At 42.2% G+C, this 24313-nt stretch overlaps 1 protein-coding gene across 4 annotated transcripts in view; it reads left to right on the forward strand.

Moving 5' to 3' along the window:
• The window catches only part of PIK3CB (phosphatidylinositol-4,5-bisphosphate 3-kinase catalytic subunit beta), a 282887-nt gene that overhangs the window by 194304 nt on the left and 64270 nt on the right, over positions 1-24313 (forward strand). For 3 of the 4 annotated variants that reach the window (XM_027650417.1, XM_027650418.1, XM_027650420.1), the window contains one exon: positions 14944-15109. The gene's annotated coding sequence lies outside the window, so the exon portion shown is untranslated. Of the gene's footprint in view, positions 1-14943; positions 15110-16323; positions 16359-24313 lie in introns of those variants that run through there. The other variant, XM_027650419.1, reaches the window with a different exon arrangement.

Consider the following 24313-nt stretch of genomic DNA (forward strand, 5'->3'; position numbering starts at 1 on the left):
ATAACAAGCTATTTATTATACTGACTGAAATGTATGTGCGAGAAAAGTTACCCTTCTAATAGTGTAAATAGAGAGCTATTTGTTTGTATATGTAGGAAAGAAAAAAAAATGCTGTTCCCCCTCAGTGTTATTTTTACTAATAGTAAATATGTTTATCTTTGCCCTCTGTGAGCAAGTGTGGTGAGGGTATATCTGTTGTTAAAGGAAATTAATCTGGTTTTGGTTTTGTTACCCACTTGTTTTGGGGCATCTGATGAGTAAGGGCCACTTCATATGGTTATTTTATAATGAGAGCACTGCTCTTCTGGTGCAAACATACCTTGCAGTATCACACCCTTACAGCTCTTTTATCGGTGACTTACTGAACTTTCCCTAGTCTAAACAAAGCTTTGGTGCTGCTCTTTGTATTAGTTGTTTTCATTTGAGACACAATTTTTTGTTCAGTTCCACTGAAATCTGCCCTGCATCGTTCTTTTGGTACAGGTTGCTTTGTGGTGCTTGATGTCATACAATCATAGAATCACAGAATGGTTTGGGTTGGAAGGGACCTTATAGATCATCTAGTTGCACCTTCCTGCCATTGGCAGGGATACCTTCCACATAAAATAAGCTGTCTTGGAAAATACTGTTTGTCCTAAGCTAAACTTAAGCAAAGCCTTAGTGGTCAGACCAGAGAGTGCAGGGCATACCCTACAAACAGTGATGGGACGTGTGTCATCTCTGCATGTCCCTAAGTCTTTTGGCTTCCAATTAGACAGACAGAAATGTGTAGCAATGTAAATAATTGCTTATATCCTTCTTCTCTATATGCCTCCGCAGCTAAAATGCTGCAGACAAGTAAATATTAAAAAGGAATGTCTATTTCTTGTTTTGACTTTTAACTCGAGTAACATTTCAATGGCAAAGAAATTTCTATCCTGACATTCATCTTTTGTGATGTGGTCCAGTGAGTAACAGTGTAAACTGTGTTTAAACATACCAATTACAGAGAACAAAGGGATGGCTTTGAGAGATGAAAGAAGTTGGTCCTGTCTGTTTACATTACAGGGCTCCTTCAGGAGTGCAGGTGGCATCAGAAGGCAGCAAAGTGTCCTCTCAACTTTGCTTCCTAAAATACAAATTCAGATGAATTTCCTTTGCCCTATAACTAAGCTCTGGGTAATGGCAGCTTCCTCAGCAGGGTTCAAACCACCCTTAACACTGTAAGGAACTTGCTTATAAATGACCTAGTGACTTCTCTAGTTCTCCTTTCAGTATTTTTACTTGCTTGCTTTTTTTTTTTCTGATTTTTCAGCTGCATGTTTTACTTACAGTATCTCCACTCTGTTTTCGGTGGCTGAGACGGGAACACGGAAATCCCATTTTTTGTGTTCCCCAGCTGCACATCCAGTGTATTATCCACCTGCCTTGTCAGGGATTTCCTGTTTTAGAAGATTAATTAGATTTGAGCAACTCTGAGTTCCTCTAAGAGAAATGATTTTCCTTTCCTGCATGGCAAGGGAGATTGCAGTCTTCTGAGGCTGTAAACTTTTTTAGACCCACCAGTATAGCAGTTGGTACCATGTAGAGCCACTGTCTGGTTTCAGTTCTCTTACATCAGTGTACATCTGAGTAGCTGCTGTTGCTCCCTTTACCTCTTTTAGAGGTGGTTGTCCTTGTAGGCAGAGTTCTTCATCCAGCTAGAAGTTTGCCTCTTGCTATCATTCTCTCTTCTTTCCAAGTCAAAAGGCACTGTCTGTATTTTACCACATCTCCAAAAATGACTGCCCTGGTTGACTTCGAAACCTTAACTCAGCAAACACACACAAGTGGTTTCCAACACAGCTGCCCAGTTTGGATGGCCCTAAGGATTCCTGTGGAAACAATGTTCACCTGTTTTCTGTCTCTTTTTGTCTTTTTTTTTTCCCCCTTTTTTCTTCCCCCCGCCATTCAGCTGGTCAAAGGGCTAGCACATCTGCCTCACCCACTTAGCTTGTCCTGGTCTAATTCCAACAGTCAGAGGTTGAGGAAATGGCCTTTTTCCAGTGAATTTTGCTTTGGCAATTTTTCTCATTCATGTCTACCTCAACAAATTGCTTATTTCTTCCCTTGTACTTACCTTAGTACCATTTGGTTTGGATATTGGGTGTTTGTCCTAGGCCCCTGGAGATGGTGCCAGAGCCACAATGCCATTGGCCTGGTGCTGCTAATGCCTGAGGAAGCTGAAGGAGCTGGCAGGGACTGTGTTCCTGTAGGATTGCCTGCCTTCCTGGTGCTCTGCAGATCTGTGAAACCACTCTGGAGTAACAGGAGCACACACATGGCACGTTCTTATTTTTGTCACCTCAGAAGTACAAGCAAATATAAGCCACATCACTGCATGTTTTGTTGCCACAGTTATTTTGAGGCAGCTATGGGGAGACACAGGCAGGCTGGTTGAGATAAAATAACAGAGCCATAACCTGCATCCAGGCTGAGCTCACGTGTGCCCTGAGAAGGCAGACCCATCCCTAGAGGCTTCTATAGTTGTGTAGTTATGGTTTCTGTGTAATTCCTAGAGCTAATAAAGTGTAAGCTGCATCTGTTACTGGCTTCTGACAGTGTAGTTTGATCTCTTTGCTTTAAACTGGAAGCACTCAGGACAGATAGCTCGATCTTTTTTTTCTCACTGTGCTTTTTTTAATGACTTGTTTAGGGAAGGCAAGAAGGGAAGTTCATAGATGGGAACTGCCAGATTTCCAAAGTTCCAGAACTTGATGTGTTGCATCTCTGAATCCAACTTGTGACTACAAGTGAACATGAAGTCAAGAAGTAGGATGAGTGGAGTGACAAGGGACAAGAAGGGATAAGGGGGAAGAAAAATAAAGGGGACAGTGTATCCTCCAAAATGAATAGGAAAACATGGTGAGACAAGAAGGAGTTCATGAGGGACATTGAGATCTCTAATCTTGCTTCTAATTTAGGCACAAGCTCTAAAAACATATGTATTCATATATCTCTCATATGACTTGCTTTGAAGGCTGGTAGGATTCTCCATGAATAAAACTCTTTGTTCTTTTTGCTGACCTGTCATACTCAATCTTTTAAAATAGTTACAATTTAGCAGCAACTATAAGAAGATATTTGAGGTGATCTCCTGATTCCATCCTGGCATCCGGAACCAACACACCAGTGAGCAGTTAATGAAAGCTGTGAGAAACAAGCAATTTGGTCTGTGTGTGCCATGGCTACATAACCTACTGGAGGTGGCAGGGCAGCAGAATGAGATGTTGTCTCATAGTTTCAACAAATCTCATCAAGCCCAGATCTAACATTGTTGATTTGAGACTAAGAAAGAACGTAATTCTTAATAAACTCTTGGGAGATACTATTCAGGAGATTTCATTTTTCTCTCCCTCCTGTTTTATGTCTAGGTGGAATTTTGGCCACAAACTAAACTTTTGGGGTTTTTTTCTCCACTGTGTACTTAATTTGTCTCATGTAATTTTAAGGAATTAGACTAAAATATGTCATCTTAGCTAGAGAACATTTTTTTAATCTGATATAACAAAAATAATTTGATAATGATTTCAAAATTCAGTGACAAAAATTAGAAAAATAACTTGACAAATGGCAGGCTGCTGCCAAATACCTTTGTAAAGGTCATGCTCAGTCAGCCTGTTTGGAGAAAAAATGTGGAAAAAAATTTGAGTTAAGCTAGTTCTTTAATAAATTACCCCTTAATATCATTACAATGTACATCAGATAGGAAAAAAATGGAAGGAAAAAGATGAATTTGAAACCTTGGAAAATCATAGTCAACTCGATGGAGAGACCATAAACTGATGGGAGGAACTGGAAAAGGGCAAAATGTACAGAACTTGACATATGCTGAGGCCAGACTGGCTTGGAAGGAGGGTTGGAGTCAGCAGGATTGCTCGTGTGTAAGGTTACACATGAGGGTACATGGAATCAGACACTGCAGACCTGGAGTGCAAAACACACTGATTTTCTGTGCATTAAAGTGGCATATTGCTAATTAAGATACTCAGTATCTGTCAAAGAACTTGAAGCAGCCACAGTAATGCGGATCTGGCAGCAAACTTGCCATACAGGCATTTGTTTGTAGCCTTCTGCCTCCAGTAGCCTCAGTCGAACCCTGATGCGCTTGAGTGCCATCATTTGGTGAGTGCAAAGCTCTTCGCTGAGGTGCAGGTCAGGTGTTTGCTGCTGGGTGACCCGGTCCCATGTATCAGCTGGAGGAGCATATTTCCATCACTGTGAAATGCAGGTGAAGGAGGGAACTCATTTTTAGTGTAGAGACAGACAGGAGCAATGTTTGGACAGCTGAGGCTTCTGCAGGCAATGCACAAGATGTGCTCGGAGGTTGAGGGGTGTGTTTCAGTCAGCGTTCACCCAGAAGCATTTATTTAAAAATTCCTTGTTTCAGACAAGACACGTGCAGCATGGAGCACAGGATTGTCCTTTTAAACTACACTACAGAAGCACTTTTCAGGTATATCTAGCAGGGCGTGGGATAAGTGTTACACCACTGCAGTGATCCGCATGCTGGAAGTGGCAGCGCTGGCAGGGGCAGCCCCGGAGGAGCTGTAACTGCGGCAGTGAGAAACACAAAGCTGCTTTTGTTGAGTCTCCCTGCATTATTATTCTAATTCAGGGTTTACACAGTGCAACAGTCCCACTTCTATCAGATACTAATTAGTGTCCGTTTGCATTTTTCCATCTTTTGAGGGAGGTTATCACCTGATCTTTAACAACTTGAAATAATCAGGTTTTTTAATAGAGTTCATATGGCCAAGCCACTATAGAACTTTACATCTGTTCCCCCAGCTATTGTCAAGAGGGAAGGAGAGAAAACAACAAAAAATCATGCTCAGCTTTTCAAACTGTTTTAGGTGAGCATCATCAATTCTTAGGTTTGAGTAAAATGATTAAACCACAAAGTGCATGTTCTTTGATAGAAAACCTGACATCCTGTAACAGGACCTTGTTTTTCATATGTATGTATATTTCTTTATAACCTATACCTGTGAAAATGATAGTTTAAGATGTGACTAAGATTAAAAGAGGTGAGGTATATGTCTCTCTAATACTTTTCTCAAGCCTTAGAGTCAAGATTTAAAGGTTAAGTATGTATTTTTAAGTTAAATTATTAAAGGAAAGCAGAAATTTTAAATTATAGTGTTTTAAAAGGTTATTTAGGATATAATATATGAAGGAATTAGAAAAGTTTACAGGTGTTATTTCACAAATTAAGACCTTTTTCACTACAATGTGGGGGTTTCTTTTTCTTTATTGTGGCTGTTCCAAGTACTGGATCTGTAGTTAATGGTGTTTGAGAACAAAGGTGTGTGAGAGCTGACACTTGATACTTTTTGCTGTTCTGAAACACACATCTAATCCATACTGTAACTGAGTTACCCTAACTGGAAGTTGTACTTGAGAAAAGGAATTGTAAATATAGTTTAATGGCAAGGTAAGGATGCGCTTGAAGTTTCAGTTTAAATGATTCTGTGTTTGTACCCATTGCATGAGGCACTAGAAACTTGAATTTGTGTGGGATGGTTAAAGGCAGCATGCTCTCCCTTAATGGCATTACCTCCCTGTAGTGTAAGATATGGACCCCTGCAGCTGAAACAACCTTGCCAAAGTCCTTTGCTCACCAAAGTCCTCTGCTCAAAGCTCCTGGAGTTAGCACACAGTAGTGAGGATACAGATCTATGTGTAGACAGGTATGGTAACATTTCTGCACACCAAGTGTGCCTGAGCTGTCACTACCAGCCAGGCTTGGCCTCCCGTAGTCATTGTTATCTGCCAGATGAGTGTGCTCCCAGCTCCCTGGTGGGTACACAGGACCCTGCAGAGAGGGCAAGGAGTCTGTGCTGCTGCCAGGCACTGCGTTACGTTACATCCACAAGATCGTGCTGCGTGGCAGGCTGAGGTCTGTCATTTCTTGCATATATTAAGAGCCTGAAGGGCAGAGTGCTGAGGGGTTGCAGGAGGTGTGGATTATATACATTTATACTTGTGTGCAGTGCACACAGCAATAAGCCTGCTCAGGAAAGCCCCTCTTCTCTCTGTGGCACTGTGTCCTGCTTTATTCCACGCACTGCTGCAGTGGAGGCTGTGGCAGATGCCTGCCTGTTTCCCTGGGCCCCGTGGAGATGGATCCAGGCAAGAGCTGGGGAGCATGTTCTGCTTTGCAGGTGGTAGTGTGTGGGTGAAGGGGGAAAAGGAGAATGCAAATGCCTCCCTTACTGTTATCGCATTCCTCTGTATAGGAAATTTGCACCCGAGCTCTGGTGCCCTCAGTGCCCTGACTGAAAAACAAACAACTTTTCAGTTGAATAGAATGTCTTGAAGAGTCTAGAAGCCAATGGTCCTTCCAAGAGTCCTCTTAGCCCTAACATTTTTAGAAGTCTGGAAATCGGTGGTTTTATTAGTCTTTCATAAAAAAAAAAAAGTTTATTTCACAGAATAAAGAAGAATTAAGAATGCAGTGAGTTATTCTTTCTTAGGAAAGCAGCACTGGCCAGCCCAACCTTTCTCCAAAGGTGTTGGTGGATGGTTTGGTCTTTCCAATCATTCTTCTTCTGTGGGGGAACTAAAAGCAGCAGGGAAGTAGCATTCAGAAACCTTTCTTTAAAACGCTCCTTACTGAGCACTGGCATTCCTGTGATAGCTTTTATGCAATCATTAACTTAGCAATCTTCAGAGCAGGACAGGCTCATTCTGGCATGGTTTTGCTTTGTGCCTGTCCTGATCAGCCCACACAAAAAATTAGGCCCCGATCAGTCACTGAGATGTGCACAACAGTTGTCACGTTGTTGTGATCTCATTTTGCCATTGTGGGTGTAATTTCAGTTTCCCTGTGCTCTGTTGTCCTTGAACAGTCGCTGCTACCAGTGCTGCAGTTCTCATACAGAGGTGGGAAGCTTTGGTGATGGGAGCTGTGGTATTCACTATCACTAACCCCATTATTTCTCATCCAGATGTGGGAGATCAGGCAAAAAAGGCTGCTGCTGTAAGCAGGGGGACAGAAGGGGCTTGGTGGATGTTTTCTCTGGTATTTCTGCTTTCCATATGTTACCCAAACAGGAGCACGGTTCTTACTATTTGCAGTTACTTAGACCCTTGAATCTAAGTAATGTTTAGCACTGCTATTGTCACATCCTCAGCTGGGCTGCAAGTTCTATTGCCAGGAAAACAACTATGGAAAGGAGAACAATCCAACTCAACCCACAACTCTCAGCCCTGTGCAGTTAACAGACATGAAAAGAAATAATTTATACTTGGAATAAGCTATAGAAAATGCATTACTTTACCTTCTTACTTAACAGCTCTATTCAAACTTACTGCCCAAGCACTTTTCAGGGTGGAATTTGATGTTGTTTCCTGGGAGTTCCTTGGATACTTGGACCTGGGTCAGTCTCTTCTGCAGAAAACCCTTCATGAAAGTACAAATTACAGTGGAAAATCCCAGAAATTTCCTTGGGCACTTCTCCATTGAGACTAATGACTTGCAGTCTCATGGAGATGATTCAAGAGCCCATCTTCACTCCAGTGATGTTTTAGCTTTACAGTATGTCCCCTTTTGGTTAGTTGGCTCAGAACTGCATTTGTCCCTGTTGTGGAGTGTCACAGACAGTAAAGGAAAGAAGTTACTGGCATGTGCTGTGCAAGCAGTGTGCATGGCTAAAGCCATACTAAATCCCAAGGAGATTTCCTCTACCAAAGTGAAAAGAACTGTGGCTTCCCAGCACTGTGCTGTCACACCCTTGGGAAAAAATGTGAAAATCCAAAATCTCAAAATTGGAGTGGGGAATACTGTTGGGCAACGCATGATGGGGCTCATATAAAACATCTTTGGTGGTATGAGAAAACCCTCAGTTTGTTTCCAATTGGAACTTGTCATTTGTTATTAAAAGTATTACCAGAACTGTAACACTTTGAGAGCTCAGGTTGCCCCATTGCATAGGATATAAGGCACATCAGAGGCTTTCAGAGAGAGCCTTCTCTGAGTGAGGATTCATGAGGGAAGTTTTCAGGGGGTTTAAGATCTATCTTGGAGATATTATGGGAGGAAGATTCAGTCAGTGATTGGTGAGAAGTGCTTCATTAATATTAAGTTTTAGGTGCAAAAGAACTGAGGAAGTTGTTTTTCCATTATCACAGGGGGAAAGCAATACCAGTTAAGCCAAGGCCTACAGCTGAAACATTTACTGGAAGTGTTTACATGTTACTTAATACCTTGACATGTATTATTCAACTTGTGTAATGGCAGCTGGGGTGGAGCAGGGAGAAATGGCTTTGCATAAGAATTTGTTTGTTCCCTATGGAATAGTTTCCTGATCACAGCTACCTTCTTTGGCAGTGAGATACATTCCAGGAATTAAAAAAATGTTCTTGAGCTGCATTTTTATGAACGGCTGGAATGTGCTGTCTTGCAAAGGTGACCTAACCTCTTCCAGATGGTTAGTCCTTCTCTGAGCAGTGGCACCCTGTCAGTCTTTCTTCAGGGTAGAGCAGAATTGCAGCAAAAGCCCCCTGTGAGTCCCCTCCAAGCAGGAGAGCCACACAGTAAATGTTGGAGCCATTTAAATGGATGCACTTCTCATATTGGAAACGAAACACCACTTTGCCTCTCAGAAGGAGGCAAGTGCTCTCTACTGAGCAAACCACTTAAGGTTCAGTTTTCCTCATGTGCCCAAAGGACTTTCTGAACTGCAGCCAAATGGACTGTGTGTTGAGGAAAAGGCAAATAGAGCTCCCCTGCTCATATGAGCAACATCACAGTGGTGCAGCAAAGGAGAATGGAAGGAGAATTAGATTGGGAAGCATGAAGTTAAGCTGGCATCTCTCTGATTCCCTCATCTACACAGCCAGTAATTTCATGATTCACCTGCTGAACGATTTGTTTCGCTGACAAAGCTCTGATAAACAGAGACTTGGCATCATTTGCATAGGTGTTTAATCTAAAGGTGTATGAGTCATATAAATGAAACTTTCAGACTTGTTGTGATTGTCACACAGAGTAGGTGAAACACACAGACTTTTATTTGGTTAATCAATAACTGGAAATGTAAAAACTGATTTAGCACAAAGCCTGGAGTTTCCAAAATAGTAAGACAGATTTAGTTTCTAGTTTTGAAAGGATAATCATATACTTGTCCTCTTATGCTGCAACAATTTGTGTGTGTGTGTGATGGCATCTAGCCAGACTTCGTAACGTTAGCTCTTGAGGACTAAAAATGAAGATGATGCATATGTATCTTGGGGAAATTGTCTGAAACATAATTCTTAGGAACATGAGTCTTCCTGATTCAGGAGGATTGGATTGTCTAGCAAGAAAAGACTGTGCAGAGTACTGCTTCAAAAAATGTACTGGTATTCTGGGAATCTCTGCTGCATTAGTTGTGCAGTGCTTGTTAATAACACTTCATGGATGCTGCTACAAAATGTGTCAATGTTTGTATTTCTGAGGATAGGACTCGTGGCTCTGGATTATCAGAAGTTCAATTGATAGAACTGAGAGATGGAAGTGTTTTAGTCTGTTCCAGCAGAGCACTGAATATAAATGGTTCTCACTGATTTCAGTGTGTCTTCGTGATTCTGTTTGCACTGATCTTGTTCTGGAAGAGCAGTTTTATAGCAAAATAAACATTGAAATTAAAGGCTTATGAATTAGTATTAGACAGTATTTAGGAACTTGAAACATCCTTAATAAGAAATCTGTAAATGCCTTTTGAATGCCTTTTTGCTAGATATATGTATTTTTTATAGTCCTTTTAAAAATAGAAACTCACCAGTAATATTAAAATTACAAAGCATTCACCAGAGGGAAAAAGTTAAAATCTGAGATTTTTAAATAAGGATTCAAAATAATAGTGCATTTGTAGCTAAGAACTGATATTTTTAGCAGAATGATGATGCAAATATTATTTGTTATTTTTCCTGTGCTTACTGATTTTTAAAATTTCACACCTTTTTTAGTTTACCTTGCTCTGTAGGTATAGATAGATGTACTATGTATAGATGTACTGGCTTTCTAGTAGTGTGTGATAATCAATGAGATTATTGTGATTGTGCTTTCCATGAGACAGTGAAATGTTAATGCAGTACCTGTTTTTTATGGTAGCAGCAATGTATCGCATTTGCTTTTATCTCTTTCTTTGGTTTGCACGTGACATACACTTGGGCGAGATGAAGAAAGATTTGGGTTTGAGCGAGTCTTTTGTGGTTCACAAATGGCACACGACCAAATTCTGAAGTGATGTGCACTGTGCCCTGCAGGTCAGTAAATGTGTTTGACCCACAGAATAACTGCATCAGTGTGCTTTTAGGCATAAAGACTGTGCTTCCTCTCTTGTGGCAGTTCTACACAAAATGAAGTCTTGCTAACCCTGACTTACACCATCGTGGCTGGACAAGTGGTGCAAGCAAACTTGACAAAACATCAGCTGAAAGTCTCCTCAAGGCCAAACTCTGAAATAATGCAGTGTACTTCATGTCCACAGTCATTAGAAATTGTGACAGACTCAACAGTATTCCTGATCATTATTCATTTTCACAGTTGTCACATCTGTTCTGTTATCAGATTCGCCTTAACAAAAAGGCCAGCTAGAAAATAAGTGTGTAAAGAAGGTGGGAGAGCTATGGATTTCTTTAAACCATTTGTGTTCCAGTTCCTGTAATGAATCTCTTCCTAGTCTTTGCCTCTGGCTGAGAATAGTAATATACCATTAACCCAGGAGATTTAAAACGTGCAGTGCTGTGCTTGGGAGGGTGTCAGAAATTCCTCCTTTAAGGATGAGAGGGTGTTTGATTCCTTTTTCAGTTGTTGGATAGCCTAACCCTAGTAAGCATTTTAGCAAAAGTAATTGTGAAGCCTGATGTTTTTTCACAATTAGCAGATTGCAAAGAAGGGCTGGTAACACAGATGTATCCAGGCAGGTACAGCAGCTGTTACACTTGAAGTGCTATCTCACACGTTACAACCTGCTGGACGTGGAAGCCTATTTTTAGTAAAAGAATAAATAAGCTGGCTGTGCCCTACTTTTTGTCAAAATGTGTCATGGGATCTTTGTATTTGATTAGAAAAGTCAGTAGAAATTACACAAGGGAACTCAGTGCCTTGTCCAAAAACTGGCAATTCTAACAATCCAGTGCTGCCTTTTATTACAAAAGTATGTTAATATTGGTTATGAGTTCAGACCCAAAGTGGGGACAGGGGATAATAGCTGGTGGGAGACTTGCCTGTGTGGGGCGTGAGGTTAAATGTGGACACAAGTCCTGTTATATTAGGTACTAGCTATTCAAGATGCTTTTGGATGAAAGCATTTGTTTTGCATTGATGGAACTATTTTTGCAAAGTCTGTATGAGGAAACTGGAAAAATGAAAGATATGTAGAGTTACTTGTACGTAAAGAGAGAATGTAGCAGGAAAGTCAGTTGGCCACTTCAGGATGCTGTTGATTGTTGTAAGGACCTCACTCTCACTAATTCTGAACAGATTTTTGTCTTCACTGGCTGATATAAGATGGTAGTTCACATACCTCATGAGCAAGCTGTCTTGTAAAGTGTGACCATACCCAGAAACCAGAATAGACACGGAAAAATATACATTGGCTATAATAGAGAATTAGTGAAAAGTAAGTACTTTCAATCAGTTTCTCTACAGATAAGGGATATTAAAAATTTACTGCTTTATTACAATAGGATTGGCATAAGCTGATAGAAATGCCACCATTTAAAAGTGCCTGCCTAAGGGCTCCTGACCACGGAGTTACTGTATTTGGAGGCAATATGACGATGTGCCTTCTGAGTGTGGATTTACAGGGTAGGGCAGGGGGGTTCAGCTCCCAACTCTTACTGGCACACTTGCAGCCTCAGTGCAGAGGGACTCTCCTTTCTGATTCTCCAGTCCACAGCCTGGATTTAGGGAGCTCAAGAGAAGCATGCTCTGTGGGATCCCAAGCACAGCTGGTGCTCCAGAAGGAGAGCTTTGGTGGGGTAAGGCCTCTCTCCAGCTTGGACCTGCTGCTTTACACCAGCTCACACAGCTTGCCTGGGCACAGAAAAGGGGAAGGAGCTGAGCCCACTCATTCACAGCAGGGCTGAGTCTGCCCTGGTGGGTTCATCAGCTGATGTGCTGGTACTTCTGGTGTGTTACAGTGGCCAGGGAGGTCAGGGAGGTTGAGGAAGAGGCCCTCTATTTCAAGTGGCCGTGTGTCGTTTCAGTTAGACTTAAATTTTTAAATGAGCGGCCTCAGACATGGAATTCAGTAGGTGGAACAGAGCAGTGAAGTGTCAGGATGGTGACTGTTTGGGTATGAGTGCTGCTGGCTCTTTTGAGGGACTGCTGCAGATAACAGGGGGCTTTGCCTCTCTGGCTCCCATACCTACACTGTAAGTTCTCAAAACTTTTCTACTGAATTTTACTCAAATAACTTGGTTTAGCAAAGCACTGTTAAAAGCTCTTGTTCTTGCTGCAGGCTGTTGCTTCATTAGCCAAACTCAGCATCCGTTTTGTCTGACATCTGCATTTGCAGCCTAGTCCTGAATGTCACTCAGCCCATTATTTGCTGCTGCCTCCCCCTTCCCCACAGTCGGTGTGAGACACAAAGGGAAGCTTATGATAGACACACATGCTGGTGCAAGCACTGGAACAGAGACCAACCTGCAGTACAGAGCACCTCTGAGAGAACGTTATGCTTCCAAAATTAAGCTGGTGTGTTACAGAGAGTTGTTCACCGTGCCATTAGCACTTACCAGGGCACCCTGAGACACCCTCATGGCAATGACCAGCTTGGATTTCACAGAATGGTCTGTCAAATAACTCTAGAGATGGGGAAGGTCCAGGCCAGCAGGCCAGCTTTTATTTAGTAGCTGAGGGTGTTACAGGACCATGCTATCCACGTACCTTATCTTCTGTCACATCATTTATATGTACTGCATTACTTTAACCTGGGGCATGAAATCATGTACTGGGAATCTCTAAGTATTCCCCTTTTAGAAGATTATATATAGGCTTTGACAGTTAAACCTGATTCTTGTGATTTGTTTTCCTAAACACGTGGCTTGAAATACTCACACAAAAATTATTCACTTGTTTATTAACGCCTCTTAAATTTCAGTGGCTAATGATTTTATCTTCCAAATGGTAACAAGCTGCTACCTTAGGCAACAGGGGACATAATTTTTCTGGTATAGATGAAGGAGGGACTTAAAAGGGGACATGAAAGTTGTGTTAATAAGCTATTTTTTGAATGCTGTAATCCAGACTGGCTTTCCTCTAGTGACTGCTGAGGAGACTGACATGTTATTTGTCATACACAAGGTATTCTAAAGCCTTTTATTGTGATAACTATTGTCAGCAAGCTGACAAAGGGATGACCATGCAGTGTCTACTATTGCTCACATAGTAGCATAACCTTTTGAACATAACCTTTTTTTTTCTTTGAAGAAAAGTAATACTGATGAAAGATTCTCATGTTATTCTGTATTTACCACCAAACATTCCTGTGCATTGACTACCCAAAGCTGATTTGGTTTGTAGATGTTGCCATTGTGTCACAGTATCAGACAGTAACAAGTTGCTATGAGTATTTAAGTTTTGTAATGAATGATTTCTAAGCACCTCCTGCCCAGTATTTTGCTGTGTTCTGGATTGTTGTACTTTAGATTTAACAACTTGGGTATTTTTCAGATTGGCTTTTTCTTCCTTGGGCCAAACATCCGTAACATGGCATTTCCACTTGCATTTGCTTTCTCTGTCTGGGTCTGCTGACACGGTTCTCTGAAGTTTGCAGATACACAGACAATTTAGTTCCTTTTTTCTGATCACTGCAGTGACACAGGACTCAAATAATGCAAGCCCAGAACACTGGAAATGACACATTTTCAAGTGACCAAGAATGTGCCTTAGGTGTACAACTGTTTCACATGCAAAGACATGACTCAGATACAGCCTTTTTTAGACAAAACCCCTTTGTTATATTGAGAACACATGTAACAATAGCCTGGGGGGTGAGAATAATAGAACTTTTGTTGTTTTGTGAAGGGGAGTGGGAAGGGAATCTAAAGATAAGGAAATTGAAAATTAAAATTATATGTAAAGTCTGGGGTTTTTTTGCTGCCACATAGGGTATAAAAACATTTCTTTAAGACGTTTCAAGACAAGTTCCTTATCCTTATTGCACACACTTTCCATGGCAACTCCATGTGTGACAATAACATAAATATCATGCAAGTTGATCAACTATAAAATGAAAAATATTAATAACGACTGATTGAGGTCTCTTTATTCCCCCTGCTAAATACTGATATTGTATTTTGAGGTGTTAAAACAGAAAATAGAAAGGAAATTTGAAATCAGGGATTACAACCCTACAGACAAGCTCTATGTGGGCAGGTTTCATTGCAATCTATTCACAGATATAGCAGAAATTGTCTATACAAGACAATTTTTAAGTACGTAGAACTTTATATGGATGACAGACACTTCAAGGCATCATTATTCAGTTGAAAAGATGACAGTACAGTAAACAGATTTTAAGCTTCTGGATTGTAGCCTTCTGCTTACTCTAGTAAATCACTCACAACACTTTACAAAGACTGCTCTGGATCCTGTAGAACAACAACCTAATGTCACAAGATCCAGAATAAATAGCTCTTTTCTAAAGAAACATTATCTAGCCTATTCCTGAAATATTTAATGTCGAAACCACAAGTATTAGAATTATTTGAAAAGTTGCATATCTGGGACTTTTTGCACTTCTGTACTTCATTAACACCTTATTTTTCAGAAATATATTTCAGTAGCAATGTAAACTTTAAACAAAAGAGACAAGTGGCTCAATATACTGAACTAAACTTCATTATGGTCATGATCCATTTGTGTGAGTTGTATGTTTGCCTTGATAAACCAGTTTCATTTGAAATCTGTTGGCTTTCTTTTTCCAGGAAAAAGGAAAGTCAAGTGAAGTTACCGCACTCTGTGGTGTGAAGAAGCAACATGATGTTCAGGAACAATGAGCGGCCTTAAAGGAACTGGAAAGGAACTGCTTTTAGCAGGAAGGGGAACTGTTAATTGATACAACAGAGAGGCTGTGAAGGCGACTGACACATGGTAGGCAAGATTTCTCATTAACTTCTGCCCTTCCACTGAGATTTGCCAGGATGTAGCATTGTACGCTCACCATTCGTGCAAAATTCCCATTTGCTGAAGTAATGGGGAGATTATTGTCCTTCCCATAGATTTCTAGTTAATCCGTGTTGTGGTTGGTTGGTTGGTTTGGAACAGACAACAAAACATCCCCTAGATATTTTCTAATCTAAATTTAATGGATTTTTAGCGCCTTGAGAATCAGTAAATGAAGTTGATGAGGAAGTAAATCCATCCATCTATTTTCAAAACTGGAATAACTGGAAAAATGAACAGACTAAAATAGACCAGACTAATGACATTGTATGATTACTAGCATAGGGATGTTAAGATATGCATAATATGATCATACTCTTTGTGGACAAGAATGTGCTATGCCTCGCCCTGTGTTCTTTAAAGGCGGCAGGAATGTTGCTGCTGATTTCAGTGGGTGGGGACAGCCCGCTGCATGCGAAAGTTGTTTCATTACCGGTTACATTGTACCTTGCTTTTCTTTACTGCTTCTTTTAAGCCTTAGACAAACACCTCCTTTTAAACGTTCTAGTTTCCATGCAATTATTCCTAACACCAAGACTCTTGAAATGAGGATGTCTCACAGAAATCATTGGCAAGGCAGTAAGCTGCTATAATGAAGTCTTCCCTGTTGATTTCCAAAAGGGAAAGCTGGTCACGGATGAGCCCTTTCCTGTCTGCCCGTGGGTGGCTGCCCCTGTCCTCCGTCTGAGGGCTGTGCGGGGTGTGCGGCAGCAGCTTTGCGGGGCGCTGCGGGTGCTAAACGCGGCCGGGGAGCGCCAGGCGAGCGGGGGCAGTGGGACTGCGCGGCGGCCCGGGCTGGGACCGCTGCGGGAGCGCTCGGGGGGATCTCACCAGCGGCCCCTCGGCCCGGCAGGAGCGGGCGGACAGGCGACCCCCCCTTCGCCGGCAGCCCCGCAGCCCGGCCGGAGGCGCGGCCAAGGCCGTCCCTGCCGGGGAAGGGGAGCGCCCGCAGGGGCGGGACGGGCCGCGCCATTGGCCGCCGCCCGCGGTCTGAGAGCGAAAGCCCGGCCCGGGTTGGCGGCGCCGGGCCGAGGGCGAAGCCATCGCCTTGGTAACCCCGGCGGGGCGCAGCGGCCGGTGCCGGCCGAGGGAGCGCTCCCCGCTGGCGCCAGCGCCGCCGCGCTGGCTGGGCTGGGGCGGAACGGGACGGGACACGGCGGGGCCGCGGGGCGGGCAGGTGAGTGTGCGGGGCGAGCGCTGTGCTGTGCAGGCAGGTGAGTGTGCGGGGCGAGCGCTGTGCTGTGCAGCAGGTGGGGACGCGGAGCGAGCGCTGTGCTGTGCCGCGGGTGCGCACCGGGGACGGAGCGGGACGGGCGGCCGGTGCGGAGTGCGCCGGGGCTTCTCCTCGGCCGCCACGGCCGGCTCCTGCCGGTGCCTGCCCGCCCCGCTCCGCAGGAAGAGGCGCTGCTCCAGTTGCGACACGGCGGTTGCTCAACCGCGCGGGGGAAGGTTTCGGCGGGACGCGGTCGTTTGGCAGCGGAAAGGGGCCCGGCTCGGCTCGGCCCGGCTCGGTGGGCGCCTTTGTGCGCGGCCCTGAGCGACCGCGGCGGGAACGGCCCCGCAACAAGTGCCCGGCGCGCCCCGGCCCGTCCGCTCTGTGCTCAGCCGGGCCGGGGCCGCGGCTCCGGCGGCATCGGAGCCCCCGCTGCGACCCCCGGGCCCCCCCCGGTGCGGAGCAGCGCTGGAAGCCCGTGTGCCCTCCGCTGCCCCGGGGCTCGGCGGCGCTCGGACAGGCTCGGCCATCCCTGGGCGTGCGGCGCCTGCTCCCCCCAGACCGCTCCCGGACGAGCTTTGCGCTCTGCCTGCTGGGTTTTTTTCAATGTTTGTATTTTTTTTTTTTTTCCCCCAGCTGAGAACTCTCTGTGATTGCTCAGTGAATTTTAAGCGGCGTTTAGGTTACTCGATGCTCCTGGTTGTTTTCAGCCGGGTTTCTGAGCGTTGTTTTCCTTCCGAACCGCAGGAATTTGTATGGCAAAGCAGTATTTCGGAAATGTGTTTCCAGTCAGATGCCCACGCTCTGTGCAGCCCGGCGCGGGCAGCGCACTGAACGGTGCTTTGGCAGCGTACAGGCATCCTGTACTCTCTTAACAGACATCTAAACTATTCCGCAGACGGGGAGCTCTTTCTGTGAAAGGGGGGAATAAATCTTCATTAGTCCCAAAGAGTTCCTGAAAGAGAAACGGAAACCTCTCATGAATGATTCGCTGGTTGTCTAGCTCCAACACGTGTGTGTTTAGACTCATGTTGGATACCTCCCAAACTCCAGAAAGCTTAGTTTTTATTGGGCTTTTTTTGTTTGCTTTTTTTTTTTTCCAGGACTTTATGCACTGACAGTCTTTTCTTGTATGTATTCTTCTCAATAGATACACTGATGAGGGTTTTTTCATTTGGAATTTATAACTGTAGCCATAACTGTAAATGTGATGTACTCTAAGTTCATACTGCTGTTCTTCTGTTGATACTGAACTTAATTTGGGCTTAAGTTTCTGAAGATAGGCATTAATAGAAACCCCAGCAACACATTATTTATGTTTTCATGACTGTAATTTAGGATTTGAAGTTAGATGAACACATGAAGGATGTCATTGAAATTTGACTGGCTTGTGGTTTGCAATATTAGCTAGAGATTCCCACAGCTGTATGTCTTCAAAAATTAATTAAAAGATGAAATAAAACTTTATAACATGCTTGCTTTTAGGAAAATTGCATATAAAGGAATATTGAATATCCATCCATATGCTTGGCAAAGGGTTGTGAAGTCTAGTGGAATGCATTCAGGTGGCTGGGGAATCAATCACCAGGTCACTTGGAAACTTTGATCCAGAAGCTTCAGTTCAGACTGATGGTGGTTTTTCGGGCTTTAGAAGTTTCATTCCAGCAAACAGTGCTTTTCAAAAGAGTGGGGAATCAGAAAAGGATTACTGAACTAAAATTTGTCGGTAACTTTTATTGGCCTCTTTTAGAGTGTCATGGATATTGGTAACATGAAGAATGTTTTGGTGTGGATTGACTTGGAAACGTGCTAGGGTGGGGGTTTTAACATTGATTAAATGTTTTTTGCATGGTCTTAAAATGTATTTGTTGATTGTCTATTTAAATATCTGTTATTCTTGAGTAAAAATCACTTCTATTAAGTCAGGTTTCACTTCCCTGGAATATCTGATGTCATAAATTCTCTAGTTCTCCAATTGTCTATGGACTTTTGGCAGAACTCCAATTTCTGGTGTAGGAAAGCCTTCTTAAAAAAATAAAAAACCTTTCTTTGGTTTTTGTGATGTAGTAAAGACAGAATATGTCCTGCTCCACTGCTCCTTTCGCTTTAATAAAGTTTGCATATATCTGCAATATGCTCTCTTTTGCAAGTAATTTAAAACCAAAGTCCAGTAAAAATACAAGCTGTTAGATTGCTATATATACACGAGGAGGGTGCAGGAGAAAATACTGTTGTTGTTTAGAATTTGGGTGGAAGTGCAGGCTGGTGTTTTGGCTGGGTAGCTAGAAAGCTGGTATTGTGTTTCAGTGACCAGAGGCGCAGAGTTCAAGTAGCTTCGGTGCTTTTTCACAGATCTAGAGACACACATGGAAGTTTTGCCCTTGGTTCTTTAAAAGTTGTCACCAGTTATCTCAAAATAAATAAGGGGGGTTGCTGGATTGTAGAATGTGGCATTGTATTTATTCAAAGTCCGTGGGGCTGCTCTGGTTTGAAGTGGGCTTTCTGACTTGCCACTCTTGGGAGCAGCAGACCGTTAAGTTATGAAGTTTACCCCTTTGCACAAGTGGCAGTTTCTGTGAAAACAATCCCAGAGAGAAGAGTCTGAAATGAGCATCATTTACACAGTTGCATAGAAAAACTTGCTTGTTTGTTTTGAGTTTTCTTTTTTTGGGTTATTTTTTGTAAATGTGTGTTTTTACTCAAACTGATACCCCTGGGCAAGGCATGTGGTGTTACACACTACATCTCAAATAATTTGCCTGAGAATATGAGGACTTTGAATTGTGGAGGACTAGAATTCAGTGCTGGTGTCTGAGTGCGTGAAACAATTTGTTTTGTGGCAGTGCTGCTGGTCCTTCCAGTCACTCATTCTGCGGAAGTTTCACTGTGCCTTGCTTTGATAACTAAATCAGATCTGGGGCAAAGATCATCTTATGTTAGAAATTGAAGTTTTTTTAAAATTTTAATTAATTTCAGTAGTAACTTGTAAGCAAGCAGTTTTACTTTGGGTTGGTAAGGCGTACACCTACGGTCCAGAATGAACAGCAGGTAACCCAGTGGTGGTTCTTTGAAAAATCAGAGTTGGAGATGCTGCAAGGTGAAGGTTACATGTATCTGTACGATTCCTGAAGTACCAGCTACTTTGTAAGCAACATCGACCAATCTGTGTTACATTCTGTGTCAAATTTACGTGGGTAAATCTTTTTATCTCAACCCTTGGCAGAAATAAATTCAGGAATGTGGTTTCATTTACATACATTAAGAGCTGCAGAAGAGGCCCTGAAGTGCAAATGCTTGTGGAATTCCAGCTGCCAAAACTGAATTGAATTTACATACTGGCTTCAGAAGATTAAAGAAACAAAGAGTGTCACTGATGAGTCAAGAAAAGCTTCCTTTGAAGGGTGGGATTGGGGCAGTTCTGCTCCCCTACTGATAAACTCTGTGTGTGTGTGCACACTGTTACTTGGTTTGGCTTTGCCAGTTTTAGGCAGCCTAAGTGTAATTGCTACCTTGCTAAAGAGACAGCCTTTCAGAAAACCGGTTGTGCACAAATAGAGGATCTGGGCTGTCCTCGGGTACCTTCTTTGTTACTTCCACTTCACAGCTTTGGCTGTTACCTGGGGGGCAGGTGGGGGCTTTTCAGTTGCATTAAAAAGGAGGAAGGCAGCTGTGAGAACCTCAAATACTTAGTTTCTTACCTTATGTACTCTTGACAAAAAATTGTTAATTAGTTGAACTCAAGAGGAACTTGCCTTTGGAGTTACATCTACATATGTAGAAATATTTTTTGTATCTACTTCTAAAAGAGCATAAGAATTAGCAGTACTGTAATTTTTCTCTCAATGCAAAATATACTTAATATAAATTTGCTACTCACAGCTTACTTTTCTTTCAAAATTTTTAAACTTGCATATTTTTGATAAGTAGCATTGCATTAACTTTTTACTATGGAACTGAGTTGTCAAGGGTGCTCTTCTATTTCTAGAACACCTTGCTATTAATTGTAGTAGTTACTCTGATTTTTAGAATAGCTTTGTGAATTCATCAAGGTGTCTTAAAGGAACTCCATCAGAGATGCTGATGTTTAGTTTTATGTTTGTGTAGCTTAGCTCAATGTGTTGCTGTATTGCTGAAGAGTTTTACTTCCCATATTCGGTTGGTAAATAATCTTTTACTACTTCACTAATGGCTGTATAAAAACAATTCTTTTTCTGTTTTCCGGAAACTATGATGATTGAATGGGAAAGATATGCCCTGTAATGGAAACAAGTCTATGTTGTGGGTGTAATTTTTGTGCCTGTACATGACGTTCTTTCCTCTTTGCAAGGATCTACTTGTAAGAAGTGAAGAGGTGACAGTCATGTTCTCGTGACTGTCTTTTGGTGTTCACTTTTGGGGACCACCAAAGGTTTAAATTGAAGAGTATAAACTTCTTTTCACTGTGTTCTTCTCAGGCTTTTTCCTCAGACTTCTTGTACCCAGAGCAGAAAGCAGAGGTTTTTTTTCATGTGTTGGTTGGGAACTAATGGGCATTTTAAAGTGATGTGTAGTCCATTAAGAGGTGCAGTGTTCACTCTCACTTTGGGTCCTTCCTGTCTTCTCCTTCCCCCCAGGCACGATATATCCACTGGAATTAAAGAAATCCACAACCCTATGAGAGGATTTAAAGATGAGTTAGAAGATAAAAGTTTTGAGTCGGCATCAGCTGGCAGCAATTTTGGCACAGCTTGTGTGGCTGTTAGAGGTAGATAAACAGTTTCATGGAAGTCATGTGTTTGTGGTTGGTGTTGTCAGTTAATAAGAATTCTTAAGAATATCGATGTGTCTTCAGTTTTATGGTACAGTGTTGCTATGAAACATTTGCTAATTCTTAGTGTTTCTGAAAGTCCTTTGCTGTCTGCAGGCACAGGAGGTGTCTGTAACAGAGCAATGAAATACTTGTTTATGAAAGCTGCTGTTCGGAATGTGCAATAGCTGGTGTTCTGTGTCATTAACCTGACATTTTAAGAGGTTCAGAGTCCTGCTGTCAAGTGGTTTTGTGACAGGTTTAATGTGGAAGACGTGTTTGTATGCAGCTACAGAGTACTAGAACCAGTTGAAAAATCAGAGTAGGTGGGTGGTTTGGAGAATATTGTAAAAATAATCTAGAAAAAAGAACAACTCGTAACATTTTTTTTAGTGCTAGAGGTTCTTATGGGAGCTGTCTATTGAGCAATAACTCTTTAAACTTTTGTAAATAAGGTGCTTGAGAGATACATTTTTATATTTTTTCATCATTTTGTTTTCTAACAAGAAAAGATGATGTTTTGAAATGTGCTGTGTTATTTTCAGTTAACAATTTTGTGTTCATGAGTATAGAATGTTAATAACAGAAGAATATGAAGCACAGTTGATTTTAAAAACTGGTTACATTTGTGTCACTGCAAAAGGCAGCCCAAAAGCCTGCTTTTGAGTACTGCAGAGTGATGGGTTTTCTGTCAGTGATGTGAGTGTTGCTGTTTAGTGTTGTGTCCTCCAGAAGGCTGTGGTTTGTCAGCCTGTGGTTTGTGCCTGCACACACACACTCGTACAGGGGAGAACCAGGTAAACAAAGGTAAATGTCAGTAGAAACTCAAAAAGCTAAGGACAAAGCTGATGCAGTAGAAAGAAGCACATGAAATGTTATTTTAAAATTGCACTGGGCACTGTACCCCCTTCCTGATTAGCTTCATGCCTCAGATTCCTTTTCTGGTTTTGAAGAGTGCTTTGGTCCTTATGCCTGTACTTTTTCCCCCTTCATCTACCTCTCATATTCTAGGATTTTTTACTTGTTTTTCTTCTTACAGTGTGTCACCAAGTTTACTACTCTGGGCTTATTCCTTCTTCCCAGATCCGCCATTATTTCCCTCCCAACCCCCAAAGAATTTAAGAACCTGTGTGTTAACCATGTCTTTGCTCTGTTTAGTGCCTTGTCTTTTCACACTGCTGGTTCTTGGAGGCCAGTGCTCCTTGCAGTGCCTGTGGGGCCCTGTCCTGAGGATATGTTAGAAATAATTTATGCTTTATAAAGTATAATATTCTGTAGAACAGAATCTCTAGAAGAAAGGACTCTCTGGTGACAGCTGTGGGGGGAAGGAAACCAGCAGTCACAGATGAGTCCAGACTAGGACAGGAGTGGCCTGCTGTGCTGTGGGCTGATGGTCAGGGGCTAGAGGTACACAGGGAGATGTAGGGGCTGGCATGGTACCAGTTGTGATGCTGGGAGGGCTGCTTTGGGTCCTCTGCATTTTGGTGCTTGAAGATGGCTTGAAATATTGTTTATTCTCTGCAGGTGTTTGAGTTTTGGGCCCTTTTTTTTTTTTTCCAGATCCCTTTTGGACTTCTATGGGTGCTGCTAGGGGAGGCAAGGCCTTTGGGATTTTCAGACCGCCTCACACAGTGTGGGCTTGGAGTATTTCTGTTTCTGGCCTTTAGTGCTGAGTGTCTTCCTTTTGTTTCAGCTAATACAGAGGAGTACCTCTGAATTTACTATCAGGTTATCTGTATGCCCTGCTAAGGGTGCAGTTCAAGACATCAGTGAAGATATTTAAGGAGGATTGTCCAAGTCCTAACCAGAGACCTTCTAGGCAAAGAAGAGTTAGTCGTTGGTGTACAGACAGCAGTAAAACAGCACAGTACATCTTTGTGTGTCCAGTCTGTATGGGCACATGCAAGGGCAGCATCAAAATGTGAGGAGACACAAGAATTTAAGTCCTTTATTGATTAATGGATATCTACAAGACAAAATCCCTAGTAATGAATCAAACCTAGTAGGAAATAAAATTTGAAAGGTAGAATCACAGAATGGTTTGAGTTGGAAGGGACCTTAAAGATCATCTTGTTCCAACCCCCTGCCCTGGGCAGGGACACCTTCCACTAGACCAGTTTGCTCCAAGCCTCATCCAACCTGTCCTTGAACATTTCCAGGGATGGGGCAGCCACAACTTCCTCTACAACTTTACAACATCTTTGCAACAATGTAACTTTACACCTACCTCAAAGGAGGTTGTAGGCAGGTGAAGGTCAGTCTCTTTTCCCAAATAGCGAGCAATTGGATATTAGGAAAAATTTCTTCACCCAAAGCATTGTCAGCGTTGGAACAGGCTGCCCAGGGAAGGGGTGCAGTCACCATCCCTGGAGGTATTTAAAAGATGTGCAGGTGTGGCACTTGGTGTCATGGTTTAGTGATGGGCTTGGCAGTGCTGGATTAAAGATTGTTCTCACTGTCAAGGGTCTCTTCCAACCTAAATGATTCTGTGATTTTATTCCTTCAGTTTTTTGTGTAAAGTTTGAACGGAAGTACCATGTGCAACATGATGGATTGAGCCATAATATCAGGAGGTGAAGAACACTTGTCTACATCTGCTGAAGTATTTGAAGTTATTTACTTGTAGCAATGTCTTCAGTGTGTGTCTGTATGTGGAGAAGAGCTGTCTTGTTTTTATTTATTAGGGAATCTGTGATACATGCTGACTGGAAAGTGAGTAGTAGTTTCTGAACCCCCTTGAGTGAAGAAAAACATTAGTTTGGCAGATTGTCAGCAGCAAATAGTACATTAATTTTTGGCACAACTTGCTAGCAAAAAAAGAGACTTTATGTTGCTAATAATAAAAATGAAGAGGGACCAATTATCTGTGCTTGGTAGGCTGATATTTGATATCCACGTAAGACAGAGACAATGCTTTTGAAAAATGTCCTTTTGTATTTTATTAAAAATAAAAAAAAGTCTATAATATATTGATAATTTGCATCCAATTACATGACTAACTTTAAATAAATTTTATTATGTTTACAAACTATTACAAACTATGTATAAACTATGGCAAAATTTCCAATGTGTTTATAGAAAGAGGTACCATGATTCAGATGTGTATTAATCTGTGTAGAATAATGTGAGTCTT

Source organism: Corapipo altera, unplaced genomic scaffold, assembly GCF_003945725.1.
Source record: "Corapipo altera isolate COAL_440 unplaced genomic scaffold, ASM394572v1 54, whole genome shotgun sequence".
Taxonomy (NCBI): Eukaryota; Metazoa; Chordata; class Aves; order Passeriformes; family Pipridae; genus Corapipo; species Corapipo altera.